The 23305-nt window shown below is 46.8% G+C and overlaps 1 protein-coding gene across 5 annotated transcripts in view; it reads left to right on the top strand.

Moving 5' to 3' along the window:
- TSPAN18 (tetraspanin 18) overlaps positions 1-23305 on the top strand; it is a 203408-nt gene that overhangs the window by 13424 nt on the left and 166679 nt on the right. The window lies entirely within an intron of this gene.

Genomic DNA, 23305 nt, shown 5'->3' with positions numbered 1-23305 from the left:
AGTCTTGGTTTGATTCTAACAAACTCTCATGTTCCCTCTGGACTTGTTTTTTGAGACAGAGTCTCGCTCCGTGGCCCAGGCTGGGGTGCAGTGTCGCGATCTTGGCTAACTGCAAATTCCGCCTTCTAGGTTCAAGCGATTCTCCTGTCCCAGTCTCCTGAGTAACTGGGACTACAGACCTCCACCACCACACCCGGCTAATTTTTTTGTATTTTTAGTAGAAACGGGGTTTTGCCATCCCTCTGGATTTCTCGTATCTCATCCGCATAACAGGAGTGGGGCTGCTTGTTCTCCTTTTAACTCCAGAGCCTCTGGGTCTCCCCTGAGAGTCTCGAACGGGGAACATGACCTCGGAGCCTTGTGTCCCCTGGAGAAAAGCTCTCAGGAAGCCGAGGCGTGGTTGTTGATGGAAGTGGGGATGCTGTTTAAATAAATTAAGAGCCAAAGAGGACAATCCATGGCATTCTTTTCAAGAGCTGGGATGATATGCATAACATTTCCTCCCTTTCATTTGATAATTTTTCCTTCTCAAAGCAGTTTAATGAAAGAAAGTGTCTGAAGATTTGCTGCACAATGAGCTCAAATACAAATATTCTTTTAAAAAGGTGGTTGCTATGTAATCAAATTTAAATAATGGGCAATTTTTGTTTCTTCGTAGTCTAACCACTTACAAAGGTCTATTCAAACCTGTCTGAGACGTGTGTGTGTGTGTGTGTGTGTGTGTGTGTGTGTGTGTGTGTGTGTGTAAAGAAAAATGACCTTACTGATAGAATCTTTTTGGAAAAAATATTAATGATGATGATAATATAGTTAAAGTTGTGTGTATGAGTTTGCGCGTGTCTGCTGGTGAGACATATGGGATTAACATGAAATGAGCTGCTAGAAGGAAGTTCTGAAGGCAGCTGTAGAGTCCTCCTGGCATTTGAATAGGTGCTGTGAGCAAGAGAAGCAAATAGTTTTGGAGTTCCATGGATCTGGGTTCAAATCCTGAGTTGGCCCCTACCAGCCACATGACCTTTGGCAAGTTATTTATTCCTTCTGAACCTTAGTTTCCTTATCTAGAGAAAAAGGGACAGCTAGAACAAGATCAAGTGCCTAGCGTGGTGCTGGGCATGGGAGCGACCTGCCAGGTTGGCCCCTTCGCCTCCCCTCTGCACCCTTCTCCTTCCTCTCCTCTCTCTGCTGTCTCCCTACTCCTTTCCCTTTTCTTCCTTTTCCTCTCCAGAAACAGCAGAATTTTTCTGTGTACACACCAGACCCATATACGTTATAGCTCATTTGATGCCCAGCAATCCAATCGGAGTGGGATTTTTATGTCCATTTTACAGAATGGAGACCTGAGGTGCTGCAGTTATGGAATCGGGTAGATCACCCAGCAGGTGGAGGGGTATATGGGAAACAGGAAATATTTGTCTGAAGCATAGCAAGGCCTGGCCTTTTCCCTTGTATGGAAATTTTTGCCTGGGAGGTATGTGGAATGCAGAAAGGGTCCTTGGTGTTGCTCCGAGTAGCCTGCTTCCCTGCTACCCTCCTTCCCTCCTTCCCTTCCTTCTTTCCTTCCTTTCTTCCTTCCTTCCTCCCTCCCTCCCTCCTTCCTTTCTCCCTTTTTTCCTTCCTTCTTTCTTTCTTCCCTCCCTCCCTTCCTTTTTTCCTTCCTTTCTTCCTTCCTTCCCTCCCTCCGTCTTTACCTTCCTCCCTCTTTCCTTCCTTCCTTCCCTCCTTCCTCCCTCCTTCCTCCCTCCTTCCCTCCTTCCCTCCTTCCCTCCCTCTTTTCCTTCCTTCCTTCCTTCATTCCTTCCTTCCTTCCTCCCTCCCTCCTTTCCTTCCATTGTGTGCACTAGACTTTTAGTGAAGGTTTGAAGCTGAGGGTCATCCATCCAGAGGGTAGTGACATGTCATCCAGCCCAGCAGTGCACAGTAGACTGGTCTGTCTTAGAAACTGCTCAGCCATACTTGCCGTAGGAGCTCTCCTGGGTCCCTGACTCAGACTCCTCTTGTTCACTTCTCGTGTCTCAAGCTTCTTCCTTGTCTCAGGCCTGCTCTGTCCCTCTCTGAGGCCAATCAAGGACACAGAGTGTTTCTACTCCCCTGGTCTCGCTTGGAGGAGCCCCTGCCCCTGGCGTGGTGACTCACGCCAGGTACCGCTAATACGAAGAAAGCAAGAGGGTGGGAGGAGATGGCCTCTCCAGCACCCAACTCCTCATCCTTTCCTGCCATCCACTCTCCCATTGACAGAGACCCTTTCTTATGGGCCCTGGCTGGGGCCTTGGCTGAGGACATGATGGACCCACCAGGCCGGGGCCTCCTTGTCTTGGACCTGCAGAGGGATGGCTTCATGGGGGGCCTGGCATCTGCTCTCATACTCCTGATGGTGCCTGATTCCCCGGGACTGAATTGCACTTAAGTACACGGAGGCTTCTTAGGAAACATCCTTCCAAGAGTCCTCCGAGGGGCCGGCAGACCATTTTCCTGAGCCGTCTCTGCCTGCCTGCCTCTCCAGTTGGTTAGGGGAAGCTGTCAACAAAGGCAGCACTTCCCCCTAAAAACTCAGTAGCCAGTGATGCATCTGGGTACATGCACATGCCCTCGGATGGGTTCTGTTAGGCCCCGAACTTGTACCTTAAGCCATCACCAAGGTTTGCATCAGGAAAAGTGTGACATGAAAGGCAGAGGGTAACAATGTCTTTGGGGTGAGGAGCAGCAGGATTAGATCAAGCGCTTCTGCCAGTTCAGTGGGCAATAGAGCCGTGGGGTGCAGTGGTTAGAGCCGAGGCCTGGGGTCAGGACATTGTGGACGCATTCCAGTCCTGCCTCTCTCTGGTTTGTGTGACCTCGGGCTGGTTACATCTTGGTGCGTCCTTGTCCTTCCATGTGACATGGGAAAACAGCAGGCAAGTGGTTGGGGAGAAGCCGAGCACGGTGCTGGTGGGGCTTCTGCAGAAACAGCCGAGTCCTTGGAAGTTTGAGGCCTCGTGGGAAGATGTGTGCTCCGGGCTCAGAAATCCCCAGTTTTCGAGTTGCCCTTGGGTCATTTCCCATCACCCCTATTCTGCCACCTCTGAGAGCAACAGGCAGACTCCCAAAGCCTGCAGCCCTTTCGAAAGTTTCTGCGATTGCTGGAGTCCTGCCTTACTTCCTGGTTGTGGACGGGCATGCCAGGTGCCTTCCTCGGGCCCAGAGCTCTGTAGAAGGAAAAGACTTCAGAGATGAAGATAAAACTGCTCCTGCTGGAGGAACTGCTGTTGTAACAGCACCCGAGTACCCGCTTTTGGGTACATATTGCTGAAAATGGCCTCAAAAAGGCGGATTTGAAGATGTTAGGGAATTTTTAGATATTTTATTTTAGTTATTATTTTTCACATTTTCAGTATGAGTGAGGGGAAAAGAGCAAGAAGGAGCCATCTGGCCTGGTTGAGGGGAGAAAATTGCTTGGTTTTCCTTTGCAGCAAAATGCACTGTGAGTTTTTCTGCAAATGTTAATAAAGACAGAAAGCAGTGAGACAACAGTGGCCTCCTGGGCTGCCGCTGGAAACACCTCCAGAGTGGGGCCTCCTGCCTGGGTTTGTGTGTATTATCGCTTCAGAAAAGGCCAATTTTCAGGGATGTCAGATCACCAATCTCAGTTGCATTCGAGAAAACCTCTTTCTTCTAGCCCAGAGATCAACAGGGGAACGTCTGCTTTGGGCTGCAGTCTTGTCTCAGCCTGGGTGCTGTCTCCCCTGTTTACTGCTTAGCTGGGAAGAAGTGAAACAGATGTGATTGGTTTGAGATGAATGAGGTTACTGTCATGTTTCTGGCCTTCGCAGTGGTTCCTAATTGGTTGCAAGAAACTCCATGGAGTCGGAGGAGAGAGCTCTGGCTTAGAGATGGGGGTGTAGCTTCAAGTTCCAGCTTCGACCCAGCCTCATCACGTGACCTTGGACAAGGCAGTACTCCTCTCCGGGCCTGTTTGCCATCTATAAAAACCAGGGCAAAAAACCAAAACCTAACACACACACACAAACAAGCCAGGGTTGGGATAAATTATCTTCACAGCTAGCTTTGCAGGGTTGGCATGGGAAATAGAATCAAATAAGCCGAATAATGGGGTCAGGTGTGGATTTAGGTCTTTCCCTGCTTCTCTTATAGTCACCCTGGGTATGAGAAGCCTGGGCTGCTTAAGAAAGTAGCAAGGGTACTTTCTTAAGTACCTTTGGTACTGCTACTCCAAAGAGCAGGGGTAGCATGGTGTGGTAGTACCTGGATGGCAGACACTTTTCATCTCAAACGCCAATGCTGATCGATTGGTAGGGCCTGTCTGAGTGCAGCTGAAGGGTGGATGAGCCTGTTTTACCCAGGCTCAGCAGGAAGGAGTGCCAAGATCAATTATTGATGTCTGTCATGGCTGGAGGAGGGTGGAGTGCTAGCGAACAATAGATGGGGAATAGATGGGGGGAACTTTGGGGTGCTGGGTATAGAGCGTAGGGACTGGGGCACTTGAATGCCCTGTCACTGGCTTTGTTGCTCTATGACCTAAGGTGAGGGTCCAATATGGGGCTGAATTTCAAAATAATCATAAAATAATCATACATGGGCGTCTTTCTTCTTCAGGAAGTCTGGTTGGTATTATGGAGTGGAGCTAGTGCATTGCTGAGCATGTGTATTTTGAAGAGGCCATTCAAGTGATTTTAATATAATTTCATCCTGGTGGAGAAACAGTAAGTAAACCACTGACAACCTATTCAGGCTCCAGTTCACTCATCAGTAGAGAGTAGGGTTTTCCTCATCGTACTGCATTGGAGCCCTGAGGCTCCAATGAGCTCGCGGAGAAGACGGTCTGAGCAGTAGCTAAAATAAATGAAGTGCACAGGCCAAGGATACAAAATGATGGCATGTATGATTCTACTTATATAAAGTTCAAAGTCAGCAAGAGAATCTATGGGAGTCAAAGTCACAACAGTGATGCCCTTTGAGCATGAGTTGGGGGGTGTCCAGGAGGGGCACGAGGGGCTCCTGGGTGCTGGTGTGTTCATCCTCTCATCCTGGCTGGTGGTAACATAGGTAGGCTCAGTTTGTGAATGTTCGTTGAGCAGTACACTTCAGATCTGTGTACTCTTCCCTCTCTGTTATACTTCGACGAAAAAAAATTCTATTAATAAAACAAAAAAACAGCTAAGCTGATTCTAATCAGTTGAAAGAGTGAGAGAAGGTGCATAAAAGCCCAGATTTCTGGTTTCCTTGACACATGGCATGGTCTGGTGGCAAATGTGGGCTGGGGGTAAGCAGCAGCCGCCCCACGTGGGTGGGGCACGTTGCTGCCTTCTGTTCTGGTTCGGAGTTCCTGTTGGGATTTGAGTATAAGACCCAAAACTAAATGCTTCTCTCTGGGACTCCCAGCCTCTGTCAGGGAGTCTTTGCAGATGAATGTTGGGTGAGTTAGAAGGGAACAGACGTCTCCTGGTCATACTGGGGTTCAATCCTGACTCCACCTAAACTTACTATCTTGGTGATTTGGGGTGAGTTATTCAGCCTCTCCGGGCCTCAGTTTACCCACTTGTAAAGCAAGGAGAGTAGTACCCACACCAAAATATTGTTTTGGCCAGAGGCAGCCACTCATGCCTGTAATCCTAACACTTTGAGGGGTAAGGCGGAAGGAATGTTTGAGGCCAGGAGTTCAAGAGCATCCTGGGCAACATCGGGGGCCCTGTCTCTACAAAAAATAAAAAAATAAAAATTAGCTGCAGGTGGTGGTGCATGCCTGTTGTCCCAGCTACTTGGGAGGCCGAGGCAAGAGGATTGCTTGAACTGAGGAGTTAGAGGCTGCAGTGAGCTTTGATTGTACTACTGCACTCCAGCCTGGGCAACAGAATAAGACCCTCTCTCAAAAAATAATTGTTTTCTGGTTAGGGCAAGATTATGATTAGAAAATGCACAGTGTGCCTGGGCAGCAGGGATGCCCAGCAGAGCTTCATTTGCCCACTTTCCCCACTGCTTGCCTGGTGCTACCCCTTGTGCCTGTCAGGAGGGAAGACTCAGTTCTTGGGGAGGAGTCACCTGGACCCAGCCTTCCCGTTGCTCATCTCAGGGTGAGATGTGGGAAACCCATTCTTGGGGCCCTGGCAGTTCCCTCCTCCCTGGCCCAGCCCTGTGTCCCCAGCCAGCTAGCATTGAAGAATGAGGCCTTTCTCTGACTGGTCAGGGCTAGAGGCCCAGGCGAGGTGGTGGCTGTAGCTCCCAGCAGCTGATTCTGCTGGCCATAGCGCCAGGCTCTCCCACAGGCGAGCATCTGCTTTGCCTTGTGGGGCAACCGGCAACTAGGAACATGCCAGCTCCCTGGCGTCTTTTCTCCATCCTGCCTGCAGCAGCCGAGAGCAGCCCTGCCTAAAAGAGACAGCTCTCTGAGGCACAGAACTTGAGCAGGGAGCTCGCAGCTTGGATCTCAGCTGCCTTCTCGGCTTTTTTTAAATCCCAGATATCCCTTGGGCAGGGAGATGTGGGGACCAAGGGACTTCCCTCCTCTAAGACTCAGCAGCCTTATGTGGAAAATGGGTGTGAATCGTAGCAGCCTCTTAGGGCTGCTACGAGGAGGGACTATTTGTACTGAGCCTCGTTGCTGCTCAGGAATCTTAAATATGATCGCGAATATGACTGTTGCCATTACGACTGGTTACGAGGCAGCATCAGGGGAAGCCATTTGGGTTGACTTTGGTATAAAGATGTGGTTTGAAATGCCCTGTGTCTCAGAACAATCTGTTTTGATTTATTCTACTGTGGGAATTTGAAAATGGCCCAAATGTTTCTCCTCTTCCCCACCTCTCTCTCTCAGCACTTGGATTTCCTCACTCCTGCACTCATCTCCTCGTGCACACTCACATGCTACCGTCACACTTGCTCACTCTCATCTTTCCACACTCAGAGTGCAGGTGGAACTTCCAGTGGCCCAAATACTTTTCCTTCTACCTCAAAGGCTCACACTGTTTCCACTACACGCACACACACAAACACGTATGCGTGGTCATTCTCACACTGAAACTTCTCTCCCTCTCTCTCATCCCCCTAGTTCTCTCCCTCACCCGCAGCAGAGCTGCAGGGTCAGAAGACTCGGTTCTCCCTCTGTCTCTTACTAGCCAGCTCTATGGCTGTGTGATATGGGCCAAGTCACTCAGCCTCTCTGGGCCCTGGTTTTCTTCCTCTCAAAACAGACAAACTACTCGTTTATGTTTAGAGAGATCATCATTTTCTGGCTGGGCATGGTGGCTCACACCTGTAATCTCAGTACTTTGAGAGGCCAAGGCAGGCAGATCACTTGAGGCCAGGAGTTCAAGGCCAGCCTGGCCAACCTGGTGAAATACCATCTTTACTAAAAATACAGAAGTTAGCTGGGCACGTCTGTAATCCCAGCTACTTGGGAGGCTGAGGCACAAGAATTGCCCGAACCCTGGAGGCGGAGGTTGCAATGAGTCAAGATTGCACCACTGCACTCCAGCCTGGGTGACAGAGTGAGACCGTTTCTCGAAAGAAAAAAAAAAAAAAAATCAACACTTTCTTCCGCAGTATTTCAGATGATCTGAGATAAGGTTCTTTCTACATCTTAAATTCCCTAACTCTGCCAGTGAGCGGACTGGATCTTATTAGGCAGACCATGTGCCAACCTGGAATTATATCAGTATTTTAGCCTTTTCCTGGTACTGAAGAGACATCGCTTGATTGCAAGCTAGAAACTAACACAAGGTCGGGAGAAAATGGAAAGTTCAGGACGGTGATTCACTCTTCACTTTAGAGAAGCCACAGTGTCATAGTGCCACACTCACTTTTATTCTTCTCATTTCCTCCTCATGCACCGGCAGAGATGACTTAGGGAAACAGAGGCAGCGGTCAGGTTGCCACTGTGAATGAGGGGTGGGGGGCAGCGGAAATCAAGACAGAGATTTTGTGTTTCCTGTACCACATCCATCAGAAGGATCTACTTCCTTTTGGTGTGTATCCCTCCTCCCCACCCACTTCCAGGGACAGAGAGCGAGAATGCATCGAGAGCATACCACCTCCTGTGTACTGCCCTATTGAATCCTTGCAACAACCCTACAGGTTAAGTGTGGATCCATTCCCATTTTAGGGATGGTAAGACTGGTGTATGGTGAGGCTAAGTACCTGGCCCGGCATCATACTGCGTGTCTGGCAGAGCTGGGTCTGCAGCTGGGTGCTTTGGTTCTTGAGCTAAGCTTGTGACCACCAAACCCTGCAGTCCTGAGTGGCCCTGTGTCAAGGTGGAGTGGAAAGACACAGGATTTCAAGATGAGAGGCTTGAGTTTTAATCTTGCTCTGCTATTAATTTGTTATGAGCCTTGAGTGAGTCTCTTATCCTCTGATGCTCAGGTTCCCCATTTACAAAATGGAGAGAAAACTAAAACCTGTTGCTCAAGATTACGGTGAGGCATGAGGGAGGTAAAGTGCCTGGGACAATGTGAGTGCTTCCATATGTCAGCTCTTTTCGTGGTTTTCTGATTTGCCTTGGCAAACTTTTTTGCTAGGCATGTGGGCTTGCTACCTGGCATAGAGGGCCCCACCCTGGAGTTAGAAGAATTCATTCCCAAGTGACATTGCGCATAGGTCATCATGATGCCTTTGTATAAGACCCATTTGGCCACCAGAGTGTCTTGGGGATTACATTTCAAGCACTAAAGTGGAATGAATGAGGGATGATTTCGTGCAGTGGTATTCAACTTTACTTGTAGCCACAGAACTCAAAGTTCCACGTGGAACTTTTTTTTTTTTTGAGATGAGTCTTGCTCTGTCGCCCAGACTGGAGTGCAGTGGCGCGATCTCGGCTCACTGCAACCTCCGCCTCCTGGGTCAAGCAATTCTCTGCCTCAGCCTCCCGAGTGGCTGGGATTACAGGTGCCCACCACCACGCCTGGCTATTTTTTTTTTTTTTTTTTGTATTTTTAGTAGAGATGGGGTTTCACCATCTTGGCCAGGCTGGTCTTGAACTCCTGACCTTGTGATCCGCCTGCCTTGGTCTCCCAAAGTGCTGGGATTACAGGCGTAAGCCACCGCACCCAGCCCACGTGGAACTTTCAAATGTGAAATTGCTCAAAATGGTGCTGCCCTGTTGAAGCAGGCATGGGGGCTGCTCCACCCTCCCCAACTCACCTCCTCACTTTGTTATCTCCTAGGGAATCCCTGGGGAACCCATTTTGAAAACCACAGGCCATCAGGTGACAGATGATGAAACTGAGACCCAGAAAGGGGCGGTAACTCACCCAGGAACCTGAAGCAGGCACTCGGCTAGAATTATTTTCATTAGCAGCCTCATTTTCCTTTTTTATAAGAGAGCTTTCCTGTGTTTCTTTTGGCTATCGATCTTAATTAATCACCTAGAGATGTGTCTTTCAATATTGACACTTACTTAGCAGCTGACGTTTCTGAATTACTCTCTCTCCTACCTTCCTCATAGTCGTAGATAAAGACTGGATGGATATTTATTGTTAAAGCTGGGAAAATGGGGCTTTTTATTTGGAAGCTTTTGAAACACTGTATTTACCCAAATAATCCTGCCTGAGTCTGCAGGTGTTTGGAGACCCAGGAAAATGTATTTGACGAAATAAATGAATAAAAATTGTGACCAGAGTGAATCCCCCTATGAGGCGGTTTGTAGGGGATCTTAAGAGTCCTATTTGAATGCAGCATCTCTCTCCACTTCCCACATCCCCCCTTTTGCAGCCCCCGCATCAATTTGGTGTTCTAGACCACGTGGCCTTCTTCCTTCAAAACCTAATTTCCACATGGATTGAGCCAGCAGTGACCAGCTACATGAAGAGCTTTAGTGAGAATCAATAGGCGAGGTCCCTGGAGTGTGCTCTACGCTGGCTGCATGTGAAACATCCCAGCTAGGATGAGGAGCAGTGAAAGAAAGATGGATGCTTGCAAGACATCTGGGATCTTGGATGTTTAAGGGCAAGGTGAAGTGACTCAGAGAGGCTTGGTGACTTGGCCAAGGTCACACAGTGACTTCCAGGCAGTGCCCTCATCCTCTAGGGTTCCTAGGCTGGTGCCCTTTCCGACACACTGAACCATTTCTTTGCTGAAAGCAGACTGCCCTTTGCTTTATTATGGAGGTAATAAACCGATTCTTTAGTGTGGCCAAAGACAGAGAGGGAGCGAGCTGTTAATTAGAGGACGATTTTTAGGGCACATAAATGGGCAATGCTATCAGAGCAGGTAGAGATCACCCATGGTATGTCCAGCTGTCCCTGAGTGATGGGAGGTTCAGGAACGGAGAAGACCTGGTGCCTGCCAGCGAGCGTGGAAGAAACACATGTGAATTCAATTCAAGGCTGGCGAGGCTCGTGCTTGGCTCCCTGCACACTTTGTGTTCTGGGAGTGGGTGGAGAACACAGTCTTCTCCAAGCCTGACCCTGGCAGCCTGGCAGATTTCATTTCTTCCTTTTCTACTTGGGAGGCAGACGGGCTCCGGGGCCAGGCTGCCTGGGGTTCAGATGCTGGCTCTTACTGCGTGGATCTGTGATCTTCGGCTAACTGCTTGTGCTTATAGAGTGGGGATAGTAACAGTACCTTTCTCACAGTGTGGTGGTGAGGTCCTAATGTGATAATCCACAGCACACATACGTGCTTAGGAAGTGCCTAGTGGGGTAAGCAGGCAGTTTGCATTACTTGTTACTTTAGGGCATCTTAGAAGGGAGTGTAATTGTTTCTGCATTTAAATAATAATGTTTATCACTTTCTCTGATTGTAAAAGTCACACATAAGGCTGGTGCAATGGCTCACATCTGTAATCCCAGCACTTTGGGAGGCCGTGGGTCAGCAGTTGAGGTCACTTGAGGTCAGGAGTTCAAGACCAGCCTGGCCAACGTGGTAAAATCCCATCTTTACTAAAAATACAACAATTAGTTGGACATGATGGCAGGTGCCTCTAATCCCAGCTACTCAGGAAGCTGAGGCAGGAGAATCCCTTGAACCCAGGAGGTGGAGGTTGTAATGAGTAAAGATCACACCACCACACTCCAGCCTGGGTGACAGCAGGACTTCGTCTCAAAAAAAAAAAAAAAAAAAAAAGAAAAAGGTCACACATATACATATCTCAGCTACCTAAAGCTAATATTTTGTGTATGTTTCTTCCCAGTTGTTTCCCTGTGTGTTGTGTATGTTTGCATGTTGTTGAGTAAAATATATGAGAAGCCAGTGTCTTGGACTGAACTCTAGCACTAGGCCCCAACACACCAACCCAAAATGGGGTCATTCATGCTAAAGTTTCAGCTTATCAAACTGAAACGTAAATTGTTTACTTGTAAGATCTGACCTTCCAGGAAATCAGGAGGAAGATGATAGCTTAATCTCCAAAACAGGCCAGTTTTAGCTGGTGTGATGAAGTCCTCTCTGTTTTAACCAATACAAGGAAAGTGACTTTAAATGACCAATCCACATTTTGTTCTTTGTTTCTGCCTTCTTTAGCCTTTTCCTGTCTATAAAGCCCATCTCTTCTATTCAGCTCAGCAGAACATCTTTTTCTTTCTTTCTTTCTTTCTTTCTTTCTTTTTTTTTGACACAGGGTCTCACTCTGTTGCCCAGGCTGAAGTGCAGTGGCTCTATCTTGGCAACAGAGCGCCTTTCTGTTTTGTAGATGGGATGCTGCCCAGTTCATGAATCACTAATAAAAACAAATGAGATCTTTACAACTGAATTTGTTGAAATTTTGTTTCTTTGACAGTTTGTGTGTGTGGGTGTGTGCACATGCATATGTATGCATACATATATCTATCTCTATCTCTATATAAATGAGTATGTGTTATCAGTATAATTTAAAAAATAAAATCATGATTCTCATAAATCTAGAATGAACATGGGTCAAAGATTGATTTAATGAGGAGGCCAGCAGGATGGAAAAGCTAGCTCTCCGGGGAATTCAAGGAACAGTGATAATGTAGGCATTGGGGAAAGAATGCCTGAATATGATGGCTGGATTGGATATAAAACTGGTTAATGCCCTATAAGGCAAAAAACTATAACCTTGGGGCTTATCTGTTTTACCAGCCAAAAAATCTACAAGTTCATGTGTAACTTTATACAAAGTTACATTCCTCTAGAATCCCCTGGGTAATTACAGGATCCTTGGGTGGGCTTGCTAAACAGTACTCCAATATGAGGTTGAAATGACACAGGCCTCTCTTTGCCTTTTTCCCACATTACAGATGATTTTTCTTAACAGTATCCATATATTCTTTTTGATCATATGCTAGAAAACACTGTGGGCCTCACCTTTCTCAATATTATAGCGCATCCATTTTCTTTTCTTTTTTTTTGAGACAGAGTCTCACTCTGTCGCCCAGGCTGGAGTGCAGTGGGCTCACTGCAACCTCTGACTCCCTGGTTCAAGGGATTCTCTTGCCTCAATCTCCCTAGTAGCTAGGATTACAGGCATGTGCCACCACCATGCCCGGCTAATTTTTGTATTTTTAGTAGAGACAGGATTTCACCATGTTGGCCAGGATGGTCTCCATCTATCTCCTGACCTCGTGATCCACCCTCCTCAGCCTCCCAAGTGCTGCGATTACAGGCGTGAGCCACTGCACTTGGCCAGCGCATCCATTTTCAAAAGAAAGCTTTGACCTGCTCATAAACCCAGCTTGACCCACCCTCTGTGGGTGCCCCCAGCGTCTTGCTGGGGGTCCCAGGGTAGCTGGACTCACTGCTGCCACCCTCACATTTTATTGTAATCACCAATTTCCCTGTCTCTCCATTCAAACTGAGTTTTTTGAGATCAGGGATTTGTTGCGCTGAACTGGCTTCCTGATCCCACTGTCCCAAGCATCTATTATGTGAGCACATAGTGATCCACTTCAGTGTCGCTTGCTGAGTGAATACACGTGGGTTTTAAGACGCCTGGCTTTTGTCAGTTACAAAAAGATGAGCTGTGCTGTTAGGGACCGGCGGGGACTCCTCTCCTGGAGTATTTGAGTCAAAGCAGCTCCCACCCCTCATGCAGGGTGACAGCCTATCCACTACTCCCATCTCGAATTCTGCCATTTAATTGTATCTGGACGCAACACCCTCAGTCTGCAAAACCAGTCATGCCTCTTTTCTCTAGGACTCTCTTGACCGAGCTCTCTGGTTTTCTAACTTTCTTTCCTAATCAAGGTCTTAAAGGGGTAAAAAGTTCTTGGCCTTCTAAAGCTAAGGAGGGACAAGTGTGACTTGAAGGATTAATCTCCATGCTATGAATTTTAAAGCTCTCTGGTTCCACGTGTTGGGAAAACCCATCAAAATGCTAATGACTCTGCAGTCTTGCCTCCTGCGGACCTTTTCTGCATTAGAATATATTTACATGGACTTGAGCAGGAAGCACTACAAAGAGTTGGGGTGCAGTTTTCCCAGTATTCCACCGCAGCCCTGTGGGTTATAAAGTCTGACTTAATAGCCCCAGTTGCGTGCGGAGAAAGGCTGTGGTTGGCTGTGGGGCTGGGCTGTTCACTCAATTCCAGTTTAAAGTTCTCAGCTTTCAGCTTCCTTGCTAGCTGCAGGGTGGCCAGTTTAGAAACATCTCTATTACTGTCATGTGGCTTTTTAATACTGCTTCTCTCCGAGGCAGACTACCCTTGGACATGCGTTCCTGTGTGTTTAATACTGCACATTGCGTCCACGTGGAGTTCAAGGTCTGGAACATGTTGAGACACAATTCATACCAAAGCCAACTTCAGCACTGAGGCAGTCTCTGTTCTTCTTGAACCATGTGCCAAAGCCCTGGCTATGCTTGTTACCTTTGAAAGCTCCGGTATCTTTGCTCAAATAGCCCAATGATCCAAGATGTAAGATCTCAGATGTATCCTTGGGAGGATGAATACTATTGTGTTGGCCACACCTGGCCCCTAGTGCAGGCTGGACTTAATGAGTGCTGTGACTTGGGCAGCTTTGGCTCTGTGACTGTGGATAAGATGCCTGATGCCTTTGAGCTGTGCAGTGTAGGAGAAGGAAGAGTGCAATTTAGATGAAAAGGGAAGTCCAGTGGATAATCCTTGTCCTTACCTCCTTGAAGTGATGAGAAAGTGCTTTCAGACAGCAAAAAGAGGGAGCAGATGTGGGACGATGCCCACCGATGGCAAGAGGTTTTGGGTTACACACGCTCTTTCCTACTCAGTTGGCCAACTTGGCTGTGTCCGTCTGTGGCAGGTCCTACACAGGAGGGCATCCAGAAACCCTGGCTGGCATGTGCTGTCTGCAGAAAAGCCCCAGACCAGATGGGAGGCGTGAGGGGAGATGATTCTTAATAGCAGTTGCATTGAGAATAAACAGTCTCACGCAATCATTTATGGGGAGTGGGACATTCCCCGCCTCCCTGGCCCTTCCACCCTCCTCATCCCACCAAGAGCTAATGGGCTCAGATTGGGAGGCCCGTGCCTCTGGGTTGACCCTCGGGGCCCCTTGCTGACGGTGCCCGGAGCCTGCTGCACTGTGTCAAGTACAGTAGGGAATGGCCTCCGTTTCCTGAGCGGGAATAGATCCCCATCTTTCTGAGGATGTCATGGTTTCACTTCAGCCCCACTGAGACCCTGAGGCACAATTAGCCAGGCTGATTGGAACTCATTCTGGGAACAAAGGGTGCTGGGCCCAGTGACAGGGCGAGCAGGTGGGAAGCGCTTCCCTCCTCCAGTCAGACAAGTGCAGGTGGAGAGCCCGGCAGGCACTGCAAGGTTCTCAGCGCTCAGGTGGCTTCATTAAAGGCTGCCCTGGGGTTTGCTGAGCTGGGGACGCAGCCGCAAGGCGTCCTGAGCATGCCTTGGCTCCCCTCCCTCTCCCCCGCCCCCACACCAACTCCCTACATAGCTAATTTAAAACAAAGCAAAACAAAGCCCTGGCTTTGCTTTGGAGCCATAAACTGCAGAGCTTTTATCTGTCAACAAGCAATACATCAGGCTGGCAGGGGCCCAGCCTGGATCCTGTGGCCTGGCATCAGCGTGGGAAAGGAGGTCTGAGGCTGAGCCGGCGTCTGGGGTCTCCCTGAGGACTCTGCCCCTTCTTGGGGCATAAGGCCAAGTTCTTGTGGCCTCGGGACTCAGAAGGGTGGCCATTTCTCCTAGGAACCAGGAAGAGATGTAGGGTGGCTAGGGTTGGGAGTACAGAGCCAGGGTGGGGAGAAGAGGAGACGGAGAGAGAAATGGAAAGAGAGGGAGAGAGAGAGATGGAGGAGGGAAGAGGGAGATGGAGAGAGAAATTGCCAACAGAAGCTAACCAGGGAAAGGCTTATCATTGGGTTGGTCAACTGTCTGTCTCCCTTTGTTCCTTGCTGCCTCTTCCAGGAAGTCTTCCTGGCTCTCCTCCTCTGAAATCCGACTGACTTGGGATTCTAGGACATCAAGAGACTCTAAACCAGTGGTCTTCAATGTTATCTGGAAACTTAATATATAAATTATTAGGAAGTCCAGTTGTTGTGAATTAAGTGTCTGTTGTGTGTGTGTGGAGGGGTGTAGCCCCCATCTGTTCTTTGTGAGAACAAAAAGGAGGGAGGGAGGGAGGGAAAGGTTCCCAGGAGAATAACTTGGAATCATGAATCATAGCTACTCCCTTTTTTTCCCCAATTTTTTTTTTTTAGTTGTCATAAAATACACAACATAAAATTTACCATCTTGGCCATTTTTAAGTACACAGTTCAGTTATTTTAAATACATTTATAATGTTGTGCAACCGTCCATGCCATCTATCTCCATAACTCTTTTCATTTTGTAAAATGGAAAATCTATATCCATTAAGCAATAATTCTTCCCATTTCCCTCTCCACCAGCCCCTGGTAACCTCCATTCTATTTCCGGTCTCTATGATTTTAACTATTCTACATGTGGAATCGTGCAGTATTTGTCTTTTGTGACTGACTTTTTAAAATTTAGCATAGCATTTTCAAGGTTCATCTATGTTGTAGCATGTCAGAATTTCCTTCTTTTTTAAGGCTGAATAATACACCATTGTGTAGATAGACCATATTTTGCTCATCCATTCATCTATTGATGGACACTTGAGTTACTTGCATATTTTAGCTGTTGTGAATAATCCTACTCTGAATATGAGTGTACAAATACTTCTTTGAGACCCTACTTTCTTTTCCTACTGTCTTGTTCCTGACCTTAGAAGAAAATCTTTTGGTCTTTCAGCATTGAATATGATGGTTTTTTTTTTTTTTTTTTTGAGACGGAGTCTCGCTCTGTCGCCCAGGCTGGAGTGCAGTGGCCGGATCTCAGCTCACTGCAAGCTCCGCCACCCGGGTTCCCGCCATTCTCCTGCCTCAGCCTCCCGAGTAGCTGGGACTACAGGCGCCGCCACCTCGCCCGGCTAATTTTTTTGTGTTTTTAGTAGAGACGGGGTTTCACCGTGTTAGCCAGGATGGTCTCGATCTCCTGACCTTGTGATCCGCCCGTCTCGGCCTCCCAAAGTGCTGGGATTACAGGCTTGAGCCACCGCGCCCGGCCTGAATATGATGTTTGCTATTTGCTGTGGGTTTTTCATATATGACTTTTACTGTTTTGAGATAGTTTTGTTGTATTTTTAGTTGAATGTTTTCATTATAAAAGGATGTTGAATTTGTCAAGTGCTTTTTCTTTTGGGTATATACTCAGAAGTGGAATTGCTGGAGCATATGGTAATTCTATTTTTAATTTTTTGAGGAACTGCCATACCATTTTCTACAGTGGTTGTACCATTTCACATTCCCACCAACAGTGGGAACAGGGTTCCAGTTCCTTCACATGCTAGCCAACACTTGTTGTTTTCTGTTTTGTTTTTTTTTTTAAATAGTAACCAAGCCAGTGGGTGTGAAGTTGTATCTCATTGCAGTTCTCTTTATTTATTTACACTTGATCTTAGCCAAAAGGCTGATAAATGATTATTGATTGATTGATTGATTTGAGACAGGGTCTCACTGTGTTGCCCAGGCTGGAGTGCAGTGGTGTGATCTTGGCTCACTACAGCCTCTGCCTCTTATGCTTAAGTGATCATCTTGCGTCAGCCACCCAAGGAACTGGGACTACAGGCATGTGCCACCGTGCCCAGCTGATTTTTTGTATTTTTTGTAGAGACAGAGTTTTGCTATGTTGCCCAGGTCGGTCTTGGACTCCTGGGCTCAAGAGATCCACTCACCTCTTCCTCCCAAAGTGCTAGGATTACAGGCAGTGTGAGCCACTGAGCCTGGTCTCATTGCAGGTTTTGATTTGCATTTCCCTAATGTTTAGTGATGTTGAGCATATTTTCTTATACTTATTGACTGTTTGTATATCATCTTTGGAGAAATGTATTTTAATCTTCTCTGCCCATTTTTTAATTGGTTTTTTTTGTTGTTGCTGAGTTTGAGTTTTCTGTATTTTCTGGATATTAATTCTTTGTGAGATATATGATTTGCAAATATGTTCTTCCATTCCATGGGTTGCCTTTTTGCTTTGTTTGTACTGTCTTTTGATACAGAAATTTAAAATTCTTTCATGAAGTCTGGTTTGTCTGTTTTTCCTTTTGTTGTCTGGGCTTTTAGTGTCATATCCAAGAAATCATTACAAAATCCAATGTCAAATTGCTCTGGCTAGAACTTCTAATACAATACTATGTTGAATAGAAGTGGCAAAAATGGTCATCCTTGTCTTATTCTTGATGTTAGAAGAAAAGCTTTCAGTCTTTCACCATTGAATATGTTGTTTGCTGTTTGTTGTGAGTTTTTCATATATGACTTTTACTGTTTTGAGATAGTTTTCTTGTATTTTTAGTTGAATGTTTTTATTATTAAAGGGTGTTGAATTTGTCAAATGCTTTTTATGCATTATTTGATATAATTGTGTGGGGGTATTTTCCTCTTCATTCTGTTGATGTGGAGTATTACCTTGATTTTTGTATGTTTAACCATCCTTGCATTCTAGAAATAAGTCCCACTTGGTCATGGTGTATAATCATTTTAATATGCTGCCAAATTCGGGTTGATAATATTTTGTTGGGGATTTTTGCGTTAGTGCTCATAAGGGATATTGGTCTGTAGTTTTCTTTTCTTGTAAGTGTCTTTGTCTGGTTTTGGTATCAGAATAATGCTTGGCTCATTGCCCTTTTTACAGAAAGTAGCAGCAGAATATATTTTACAAAATTCCTGCTTCTTTTATTTATCGAGTGTTTATGATAGGCAGGGTACTGTGGGAATCATTTGCAATCTATTAGCTCATCCAATCCCTAGCTCAAGCCTGTGAAGTGGGACTATGGCTGTCCACACTTTGCAGGTGGATATCCTGATATTTGCTGGGATAGAGAATTTTACTGAGGTCGCATTGGTAGCAAGAGGCAGAACTGAGATTTAAACTCAGATCTGTGGGGGCACACAAGCCTGACTCCTTAACCACAGTGCTTTACAGTAATTTCATGCTGGGGGCTCCTCATCTCCTACCGTGTTTCCTACCCCTGTTGCAGATAGGCAGCAGGCTACACTGCGGAATTAGTCCCTGTGCAAAGCCCATTCACAGGAACCGTCCAAACAGTGCTATGCTGTTCAGTTATCCTGACCCTTTATCGATTTTAGAGTTCCCCCAAAATGGCATCTTTTCAGGGCTTCTATCAGCAGCTGTCCTTCTGCTGTACATCAGGCAGTTTGCCTATCCCATGCCTGTTCAAATGCTGGCCTATTGAACACAGTTGGCAAAACAACTACCCTGCATACTGGGGCTTAGCTTAGACACAGGAAAGCTTTGGTCTCCTTGTGGCACTGTTGAATTCTTCAGCATCTGGGTCAGCAAAGGCCAAGACAAGAGGCAGCTCTGACCACTCCTTCCTGAAGGCCTTATCTGTAGATCTATGGATCGAGCAGGTGGTACAGTGGAACGAGCTAGGGGTGATGCTGTTTGACCACATGGTCTCTGCTCAGACCCACTGACTCTGGAAGACTAAAGCTAGGCTCTTCATAGTCCTAAGAGTCTCAGTTTCTCAGGGTCTAGAGAAAATTATATAAATAGTTGAGGGTCATTCATTCCCTCTTTTTCTCACCATTAACCTAGTTCTGTCTTCCCACATTCGGTTAACTAATTGTTTTATAGATCCACTTGTCTTCCCCCTGTCCTTCTATTCATCCCTGCATTCATTCATCTCTCCATCCACCCAGTCATCTTCCCATCCCTCAACCAATTATAGCCTAGTTCCTTCTTTCTACCATTCAAGTTCTTTTATAAATCCATTCACTACCTATCCACCAATTTCTCCTAGTTGTCTATCCATCCAACTATTATTTGCAGAGTCAGTAACTGAGACTCATAGAGGGAGTAAGATACCACCCATATCTTTGAGGAACTCATAGTCTGGTAGGTGGGAAAAATCACATAAACAAAAAATATACTGTTATCTATACACACAATTTGTGATGTGAGCCCGGAGAACAATGACTTATTATGCGTGTTGAGAGAGTGGGAAGGTTTCACAAAGGAGTTAACTGAAAGAAGGTTTTGAAGGATGATTAAGAGTTTGCCAAGTGAGGGGAGGGGTGAAACTCAGGGTTAAGAAAGGAAGAGAGGAATTCCAGGAAGAGCAAACATCAGTGAAGTTGGGCTGAGCACACTCTGAGTCCAGGTGAGTACAATTTGACTGTGGGGTCTGTGCATATGGCAAAAACCTGAAGGTGGGCCTGGAAGGGAACTGGGGATCAGCTGATAAAAGGCCTTGTGTCTAGACAAAGGGAGGCCAGGGAACCCACTAAAGCAGGAGACAGACACAGTGCTCTCCGTTTATGGGCTCACTTTGACAGTGAAGGAGAGGGCAGAGCGGGGAACAAAGGCTGCAGGCTGGCAGACCAGCCAGGAGCCCGTGTGCAGCAAGCAGACTGCAGTAAGGAGGGTGAGCCCATCCAGGGACTGGCAGGTTCTATGAGGATGGAGAGTCAAGGCTGCTTTGGGACACATGAGGTGAATAGAATCAGTAGCTGGGAAATAGACAAGAGTCTTTGATCTGGGTTTTGGTTGCACAGGGATGCTCTGTTTGTGAAAATTCAGTGGGGTGTGTATTCATGGTGTGTGTGCTATTGTGTATATATGTTATATTTCAATTAAAACAAAAGTAGAGTAGGAAACATCAGGAGACATATTAAAGTTTCTCATCTGGGCCTCATCCAGGACACTGAAGTGGGCTGACTAAATTTTTCTTATAAATTGAGAGCTCTACCCCTAGTTTGGAGGAAAGAAGAGAAGGAAGAAGCTCTAACTTTTGAGCCAGGCCTTGCAAAATGAGTGAAATTGGCTTATACTCATCATAGTTACTGCCACCTATTAAGCTCTTATATTTTGTGGATTCTAAGGCACACTTTTTTTTTTTTTTAAACATCTTAATGTCTCTAAAACCAGGATACATTGTACAAAAAGTGATGTCATAGTGAATTTAATTAATTGGTAGTGTTTTCTGTTTCTTAGAAGTACTTAAAATTACGGTGTCATTATAATCCATGGAGACTTCCATTCAAGAGCCATGATATCGTGTGCCAGGCTCTCTGCTAAGTCCTGCTACACATTTCTCATCGAATCTCACAACAGCCTGTGAGTCATCAGCTGTTGTAAGCCCTGTGTCATAGATAAGGAGTCCAGGTATGATGTAGGTAGGTCACTTGCTCTGGGTCACAGCTAGTAAGAACTCGATTTAGGATTTCAACCTGTGCCGCCTCAAACATTCGGGAGAACTGTGTACAGAGCAAGATCAAGTCGGGCTGGGAGGGTTGTTGGAACTTCCCAAAGCCCAAGACTAACCAGGTCAAGGGTGACCCCCATCATCTGCCCACCAGGCTTACACTCTGCCACTTGCACCCAGGACCCGTTCCTGCTCTTAGCCCTAAACTTTGGGATTCCTTTCTCCATCTCCCAGGACAGCTCTGGCTCTAATATCTGTAGTGACTCCCCTCCCCCGCAGAGAGGAGGGGACTGCAATGAGATCTCATGGGCATGGGGGAAACATTCTAAGCCCAGCTGGTTTCCCTCACACAATGCAGATTTGCTTAAATGGGAATTAGGATTAGTGCTGGGTTTTGCCTCTTCTGGCAGGCTGGTAATAAACTAATCTCCTCTGAGGCTGCAGGAAGGCAAAATTCCACCAAAGAGGGGAGACAGCTTAAGGCTCTGGAGCGCAAAAACTGGAAAGTAATTTTGTTATTGACAGGCGCTGCCCACACCTCTTGACATGCAGCCCGCAGCTCCTTCCCAGCGTGGCTGCAGCTTTTAATTCCGTTAATGTGTGACATTCACCCAGGCTGCGTGGCTGACAGGCACTCTTGACACTAATACGTGTTCTGTGCAGTCCCTGGAGCTCATAAAAGCTCATTATCAGTTCTGAGCCAGTAAATGCAGTTCCTGGCTCAGGTAGGCCCGAGTTCCTCTGCGATGCTCCAGACAGTAGAGCAGGGACATCTGCGCCAGCCAAGTCCCACATGCCTCCCTTTGTCCAGGGCCCTCAGCCTCCCAGGCCACTGGAATGTGCCTAGGAAAGCCATTCCATAGGCAGAGCCCTGGGTTCAAATTTATATCCAAGAAAAGGGGTTCCTTCTGCCCTGCGCTGTGAACTGACTCAATCCAGCATTTTGGGAAGTCAGTTTGTCAGCACTACCCAAAGGCGGAATGTGGCCAGCCTCTCCTCTGCCCACTTCTAAGCATCTGGGCTTTGGAATTGCAAGAACATTTCTACACCAAGATGGGCACCCAGGGGGTCATTCCAGCGAAGCTATAGAGGCCAGAAATAGAAATATTTGACAGAGCCACGGTGGGAAATAAACAAATGGTAAATAAATTATGACTCACATGTACTATGGGATACTGTGCAGCTATGAAAAGGACTCAAGAAGATCCATTTTGGACGTGATATCATTGACAAGTGATGTTGTAGAATGTGTGTGGTAAGATCTCATTTTTGTAAAAAGTCACACTGCATGTGTAGTCACATAGGTTCGTGCTTACACACACATGCATACATGCATTTGATTAGGTAGAATAAAGTCCAGAGGGTCTCACTCCAGAGTGTTTGCAGTGGTTCTACCTGTTAAACAGGATGGCTGGTAAGGAAGCACATACACTTTTGTAGTTAAAAATGAAAAATTTACATATATATACAAATAACTTGCCGAAGGTCATACCTATATATACACACATATGTGTGTGTGTGTGTGTGTGTGTTTATGTGTTTATAAATGTAACAAATTCCTCTGATTGTAGCCTTAGTCTGGTTCATGATGCATGAGGTCCCTCTGCACTGACACTGCCTGGATGGACACTTGAGGCCCAGATAGCCAAATAAAATGAGGTCCCATCCTCCAGCCAATCCCTGTTTCCCATCAGTTAACGGAAGTCCTGAGACTCCCTTGCATGCATGAGCTGCCCTGATGCTGGGGTCTGTGGGGTAGACCTTGAACTCATCGCCTTCCTGCTTACGCCCCTCCCACTGTGGAGATGGCACTAGCACCAGGCTTCCCATGGCTGAAGTTCTAGTCCCAGCTCTAGAACTAGCACTAGTTCTAGTCCCAGCACTAGAACTTCCCATGGTCGAAGTTCTAGTCCCAGCTCAGCCTCATTTCAGTGGTGTGACCTTGGGCAAGTTATTTAACTCCTCTGAGCTCACGTTCCTCATTCCTGAAATGGTGACACTTTCTTCTGGGGTCGTAAGGGGTGTCAGGATGATCATCATCATCATCCGAGAGACCTGAAACTTGATCAGGGTTTCCACTGTGCAGCTAGTCTCTGAGGGCAGGAGGAGCCCTGGAGCGGAGAGATGAGGGAACTTCGCTTTCTCCCCTGTGCTCTGGAGGCTGTAAGTTTTGCTCTTATTTCTCAGCTGTGCATGTGACTGAGCCAGTCTCTCGGGACTGGCCTGTCTCTGCTGGCAGGTATATGGCCTGGACATGGTGAATTTGATCCTTCTCTGGTGACCTGGGGATGCTTCATCAAACTGACAGAAGGGAAGGGTTGGAGAAGCTGGACTTCTAACCCCACTGGCATTCTGGAACTGAGTTCTTTTTTCACCACCAGAGGCTTTCCTTACTGTTACTTATCTCTTCATGGATAGCAGACCTTGAACGTGTTGGGTCTGCTCAAAGAGTCTGCATTCATTAGGCAATGATTAATTCTTTTTCCTGTTTTCAAAATGACTCAGAAAGCCTTTTTTTCAGCCTAAGGAAACCGGAGTTCCCACACCAAGTTGATAATATTCTAGCTAGAAGCAAAGAAACACAGTGTGATGTTTTGATTAGCATGTTCAATGCCATCACATGGATGTACAGGCTCCGGGCTGACTTGGAAGATTGAAAATATGCCCCCATTCACAGGCTCTGGAGACGCTATCCTGGGAA

Source organism: Papio anubis, chromosome 12 (genome assembly GCF_008728515.1).
Source record: "Papio anubis isolate 15944 chromosome 12, Panubis1.0, whole genome shotgun sequence".
NCBI classification, from domain to species: domain Eukaryota; kingdom Metazoa; phylum Chordata; class Mammalia; order Primates; family Cercopithecidae; genus Papio; species Papio anubis.
The sequence above is the reverse complement of the archived record's forward strand: the minus strand, read 5'-3'. Positions and strand labels throughout refer to the sequence as shown.